Source organism: Stegostoma tigrinum, chromosome 1 (genome assembly GCF_030684315.1).
Source record: "Stegostoma tigrinum isolate sSteTig4 chromosome 1, sSteTig4.hap1, whole genome shotgun sequence".
Lineage (NCBI taxonomy): Eukaryota > Metazoa > Chordata > Chondrichthyes > Orectolobiformes > Stegostomatidae > Stegostoma > Stegostoma tigrinum.
Window position 1 is genome coordinate 188,247,956 of NC_081354.1, and position 6,253 is coordinate 188,254,208.

General features: G+C 47.6%; 1 protein-coding gene across 6 annotated transcripts in view; it reads right to left on the bottom strand.

Moving 5' to 3' along the window:
* LOC125450419 (lysyl oxidase homolog 3B-like) overlaps positions 1 to 3,637 on the bottom strand; it is a 90,844-nt gene extending 87,207 nt beyond the window's left edge. Inside the window, exon 1 of one of the 6 annotated variants that reach the window (XM_059650705.1) lies at positions 3,477 to 3,637. The gene's annotated coding sequence lies outside the window, so the exon portion shown is untranslated. The remainder of the gene's footprint in view (positions 1 to 3,476) is intronic. The other 5 variants (XM_059650714.1, XM_059650699.1, XM_059650695.1 and 2 more) reach the window with 5 other exon arrangements.
* Positions 3,638 to 6,253: the final 2,616 nt, after the last annotated feature.

Below are 6,253 nucleotides of genomic sequence, written 5' to 3' on the forward strand. Positions count from 1 at the left end.
TTGCTTAATAAAAACCTGTCGTCAATTTAAATTTAACAACTGAATTAACATTGACTGCTGTTTGAGGAAGAGAGTTCCAAAGCTTCAGTACTCTGTGTGTAGAAGTGCTTCCTAATATCTCTCCCAAGTGGTCTGGCCCTAACTCTTAGACTATAGCATCCAGTTCTAGAATCCTCAATGAGTGGAAATAGTTTTTCTTTAACTACCCTGTTAATATCATGAACACCTCGATTAGATCTTCACTTAATTGTCTAAATTCTAGAGCATAAAAGGTAATTTGTCTGATCTCTCCTCATCCCTTAACCCCTGAAGCCCAGGTATCTTTCTCGAAGACTCGTGCTGTACTCCTTCCAAAGCCAATGATTCTTCCACAGGTGTGGTATTGGGATCTGACCAGGGTTTTGTTTAACTGCGGCACCTTCACAGCGATGCAAAAATTGCATTTATATAGCACCCTTATAACGCAAAATGCCTGAAGAGCTTTCACAAGAGGATTTATAACTCTGATCCAGCCCCAAGAATTTGTAGTCGGATGTCCTAAACGAAGCAAGTTGGGTGGAGAGAGGCAAAGGGAGGGAATTGCAGAGCGTAGCGTTTGACTGCAGGAGGCAGGGTTGTCAATGGCAAAGAGATTAAAATCAGGTTATGCCCAAGAGAGCAGGTTAAGACCAACACAGTGCCTGCAGGGCTGCGGGGCTGACAGAGGTTGGGGGAAATAAGGCTAGGGGATTTGAACACAAGGGTGAGGAGTTTAAAATCGAGACATTAGGTACAAGTGTAGGGGAACTTGCTGAAACCACGCGAGAGCACTGTGCATAGCTTCAGTTTCCTTACCTGAGGAAGGATGTTCTGGCTACAGAGGGAGAGCAACAAAGGTTTGAAAGATTATATTCAGTGGGGTTTAGAAGATAGAGTTGGGGTGGAATGTTTTAGGAACCTATAAACGTCTGACAGATGGTGTTCCCAATGACAGAACCAGGGGTCACAGTCTAAGGATACAGGGTAGGCCATTTAGGACTGAGAAGAGGAGAAATGTTTTCACCCAGAGAGTGGGGAACCTGCGGACCTTACTTCCACAGAAAGCGGCTGAGGTCAAAACATTGAATATATTTTTCCCAGAAGGAATTAGGCATAATTCTTGGGGCTAAAGGGATCAAAGGGTATGGGAGGAGAAAGCAATAACAGGGGACTGAGTTGGATGGTCAGCCATGATTGTATTGAATGGTGGAACAGGCTCGAAGGGCCGAATGGCCTACAGCTGCTCCTTTTCTCTGCGTTTTAGAATGACTTCCAATGAGAAGCCAATGTAGTCAGCAATAACAGGTGATGGGGAAAACATGACTTCATTTGAGTAAGGGCCTGGACAACAGAGTGGCAGGGGTACAGAGGGCAGAAAATGGGAGAGCAGCCTGGAGTGAGTTGGAATAGTTCGGTGAAGAGTTAACAAAATCACAAATGAGGGTTTCAGCAGCTGAGTTTGAGGGGAGGGTAGGAGAGTCAGGCAACATATAGGGATACTGTCACAGTCAATGTACCCTTCCCTCATGATTTAATCTTTTTAGCCTTGGTGGTCATTCTGATAAATGTGACTGGACGCACTCTCTAGTATTCTCCCCGATGTGTGATGCCCAGAACTGAATGGAATTCCTCAGGTAGAGTTTAATCAACAGTGGGTACAGTTTCCTATAAACCACAGCTGTCAGATACTCTGCCTCTCTGTGGCCCCTAATGCACAATCCTGCTTTTTAAAGAACACTGCGGTTTGAGAGAAGCTCAGGTCTGTTTCTTGGCGTGACCACTTACCTCCTGTTTTCGCAGAATTCTCCTCACAATTCTGTTAAAGCAGCTTGTGTCGAAAGTGCTTACTGGCACTGAGATTGCTGACCTGTCTCTGTGCCTCACTACACGTTTCATGAGGACCTGACTGTACCCAGCAGCTCAGAGACAGAGCATTCAAGTCCCACCATCACAAACTGCAAACTCAGGCATTTGGACATGATGCCAAGAGTGGGCTGAATGGCCTATTTGTGTTCCTATGATTGTGCAAGATGCACTGCAGAAATTCACCAAGTCTCCCGGTACAGCACTTTACAAACTCACGAACCACTTCCATGTGGAACGACGATGGAAGCAAGTACAGGGGAGATACCACCTACTGTAGGCTCCCCTCCAAGCTGCACACATCCCAATGTGAGTTGTGTGCGTGTGTAATATCGCCACTATCCTCAACCAATATCTGGAAAAACAGGCAGAGATGGTAATGGTCACATTGCTGTTTGTGGGAGCTTGTTTCTTTTTAATTCATTCATTGGATGTTGCCATCGCTGGCCAGGCAGCATTTATTGCCCAGAGGGCAGTTCAGAGTCAACCCCATTGCTGTGGACCTGGAGTCACATGTAGGGCAGACTGGGTAACGATGGGAGTTTCCTTCTCTATTAGGGTTTCATTCAACAATCAGCCATACTACCATGGTCAAATTAAACTCTTCCTTACAGATTTTTTTTTGGATTTCAATTCCACCATCTGCAGTGGCAGGATTCGAACCCAGGTCTCCAGAACTTTAGCGGAGTTTTTGAATTAATAGGGTCCAGTGATTTTACCTCAAGGCCATCACCTCCCTAGCTGCGTCCAGCTAGATATACTGCTTCATTTCCTATCACAGGGCCTGCAGTTCAAAAAAGTGTTGGCTGCAATCCCGGAGGGAGTGAAGGCACTATGGAAATGAAGAGTTATTTCCTCTCTGAGTCTCTTCGCTTGTTTTCCGTGTCTGTCGCTGAGTGTACCATTCACTCACCAATGCTGCCACTCTTTCTCCGTCTCTCACGCCTCTCTATCTGCGACCGTCTCCAGCAACACAGTCCCTGCCCCTCCCTGGATCCCCCTCTCTGTATCTGGGTTCTCCATCTCCCTCTTAATTTTACCGCGACCCTGTCAGTCGACCTCACGTGGAGCCCTCTCCCCACCTCGGGGTCTCTGGTTTCTTTTTCCCTTCTGTCTCACCCCCCCTCCCCCCACTCTGTGTCTCTGTCTCCCCACCATCCCTGTGTCTGTCTCCCTTCTTTCTCAGTCTGTCCTCCCCCACCCATAGTGTCTCGTCTCCCTCTTTCTCTCTGCCTTGTTCCCCCTCCCTCTGCTTCTGTCTCTGTCTCTCCAGAAGATCAGACTTTGTTTGAAGCAGATATTGATGGGATCTCTCGCTGCTCTTTTGTTGAGCAGTGTCTCAATCTGAGCTTGATTCGACTTCATCAACCTCCCAAGAAAAGCACCGTTTGTTGCCCAAATGTTTGGAAATACTGACAATGCTGCTTTATGCCTCGTGAAGAGGCACGGATTAAAATCCGCTGTAATTTAAACTTCACTGGCACTCCAGCCTGAGAACAGGAAAACCCTTGTTAAAAGGAAAAACAATTAAATTACTTTTTACCCCTGACATGAAGTTTTCGAAGTGGAGTAAAATACTTGTGTTAATATCTTACCTGATTCGAGGAACTTTTCCTAACTTTCTTCTCGAGCTCCAGCCTGCTTGGTCTCTCTCTCTCTCTCTCTCTCTCTGTCAGGATTTGCACATTTCTCCCTCAGTCCTGTTTGATTGATGACAGAACTCAGGGCAGAGCTAGCACAAGTGGGCGGCTCGGAGCCTGAGGGGGAAGAGAAGGGAACAGTTCAAAATCTGGCAGTGTTTGGGTTTTTTTTATTCTACGTCACTGGTGCTGCAGGTTTAGAATAAAGCTGAAGCTATACCCCCACCTCAAAAAAACTCCCCCACAGCCCACAGTCAGGGGCAGGACAGATGGAGGAGGGCTCAGCTGGGACAGCATGGCGATGTAAGGAGTACAGGACTGGTAAGGTAGGTGGGGAAAGTGCTTCCATTCTCAGCAGAGCCAGTAACCAGAGGACACAGATTTAAAATCACAAGAGGAGAAATGTTTTTAAACGAAGCTGTAATGTATATCACGCTGTCTGAGGGCGGGACCCTTCCAATTGATTAAAAAGCAGGGAGGAGGAACCTCACTGAAGAATCTAGGATAAGAGATAATAGGAACTGCAGATGCTGGAGAATCCGAGATAACAAAGTGTGGAGCTGGATGAACACAGCAGGCCAAGCAGCATCTTAGGAGCACAAAAGCTGACATTTTGAGCCTAGACCCTTCATCAGATGAAGGGTCTAGGCTCAAAATGTCAGCTTTTGTGCTCCTAAGATGCTGCTTGGCCTGCTGTGTTCATCCAGCTCCACACTTTGTTATCTTAAAGAATTTAGGTTTGTTTTTCTTGGTCAGGAGAACACAGAGCGGCGATCTAATTGAGATTTTCAGGATCATGAGTGGGCTGGATACAGTAGACAGGGAGAAGCTGTTCCTGCTCGTAAAATTATAACAAAACAACAAGGTGACTTCGATTTAAGACGCAAATGTGATGGGAGAGAAACGTATTTTCACACTGGAAGCTGTAAAGTCTGTGGGATACAGTTAGCTCAGCCCGCTGGGTGGCCAGTTTGTCACTCACTGATAGCAACAGCGTGCCTTCCATTGCTGCATTTGCCAAGCGCCTACCTTGTGAGCCTTGCCCTTCCCTGAAACTGGGGTTGTGTGGGGAGTTGCGGCACTTCAGTTAAACTCACGATCAGTCATCTCTCCAAGTGGGTGGGGGGGGGGGGGTGCTTTCTTTACATTCATTCACAGGATGAGGGTTGCGCTGGCCAGGCAGCATTTATTGCCCATCCCCAAATGCCCAGGGCGGGCAGTTGAGTCAAACACATTGCTGTGGGTCTGGAGTCACACGCAGACCAGACCAGGTAAGGATGACAGTTTCCTTCCCGAAAGGGCATTTAGTGAACCAGATGGGATTTTCCTGACAATTAATAGTGGATTCACAGTCACCATTAGACTCTTAACTCCAGATATTTACTGAATTTGAACTGTACCATTTGTCATGGTGGGATTTGAACTCCAGTCCCCAGACCATTACCTGGGTCTCTGGCTTGATAGTCCCGCGATACCACCACTAGGCCATTGCCTACCCTAAAAGCTAAAGTTCAGTGATGCCCTGCAGCCCTCTGGGCCTATGGTGATTATCACTGTTAAAGGACAAAAATGCACTTCCTGCAAAATGTGGCGGAGCCTACTTCAGTTGAGGCATTGGATGATAATTTAAAATCAAAGCTATGTGCAGGATTACAGGAAAAAGATAGGAGATCGGCCCTAAACCAAAATACACAGTGACAGTGGGCTGAATGACCTTTTTCCGCATAGTAACAGTTCCGTAAACACATTGAAAGGATGGTGGGGAAAGACCACAACAGCTTGGAGAGGTATGATGGATTGAGTGGCGTTCCTCTGGACTAAGGCATTATCAGGTGGATGTGAAATGTGCCGTGGCTACTAGTGGCAGCAGAGCAGGGAATTTGTTCCCATTTTTCCTGAACTAATTCATAGAACGTAGGTGTCGCTGCCTGGGCCCAGCATTTCTTGCCCGTCCCTAGGTGCCCCTTAAGGAGGTGGGGTGAGCTGCCTTCTTGAACTGCTGCATTCCTCCTGCTGTGGGTTGACCCACAATGCCATTAGGGAGGGAATTCCAGGATTTTGACCCAGTGACAGTGAAGGACAATGATATATTTCCAAGTCTGGATGGTGAGCGGAATGTTTGGACGGCATGCTGACAGGACCTTCCAACTCTTCTACTTCACATGAAGCACTCAGGGACAGCCAGAGGACGGGAAATGGCCCAGGACACGGCCAGCTGTAAAACAACACCTTCATGAGTCAGCACCTTTGGAAAAGCAAGTGCATTGCGGGATACACAGTACCAGTCCCCAATGACCAACATCACCGTGAACGCCCTTGTCAAAACGTGCTCTCAATACTGAAGCTGTGCAGAGTGTGTGAGAGGTTCGTACGCAGCATCTCACTACTAATTATTAGAGCCCAGGTTCCCCTGGACAGCCATGTGGGCAATGATGGGAGGGGAATGGGATGGTGGTGAGGGAGAACACCACAAACAGCAGCCACAGAATCATTGCCCTGAAGCCGTCTCTACCCTCATCCCGGCCGGCTACCACAGCATTCATTCACACACAGCCCAACAGAATGCAGTCCAAACCACTTCACGGGGCAGGTGGGAATTCATCCCAGCATTGATAAGGGGTATGCAGTGGCTCAGCAGATTTCCTTCCCTTAAAGGATATGAGTGAATGTGGTAGGGACAGTAGGAGCTGCCTGAGATAACGAGGTGTGGAGCTGGATGAACACAGCAGGCC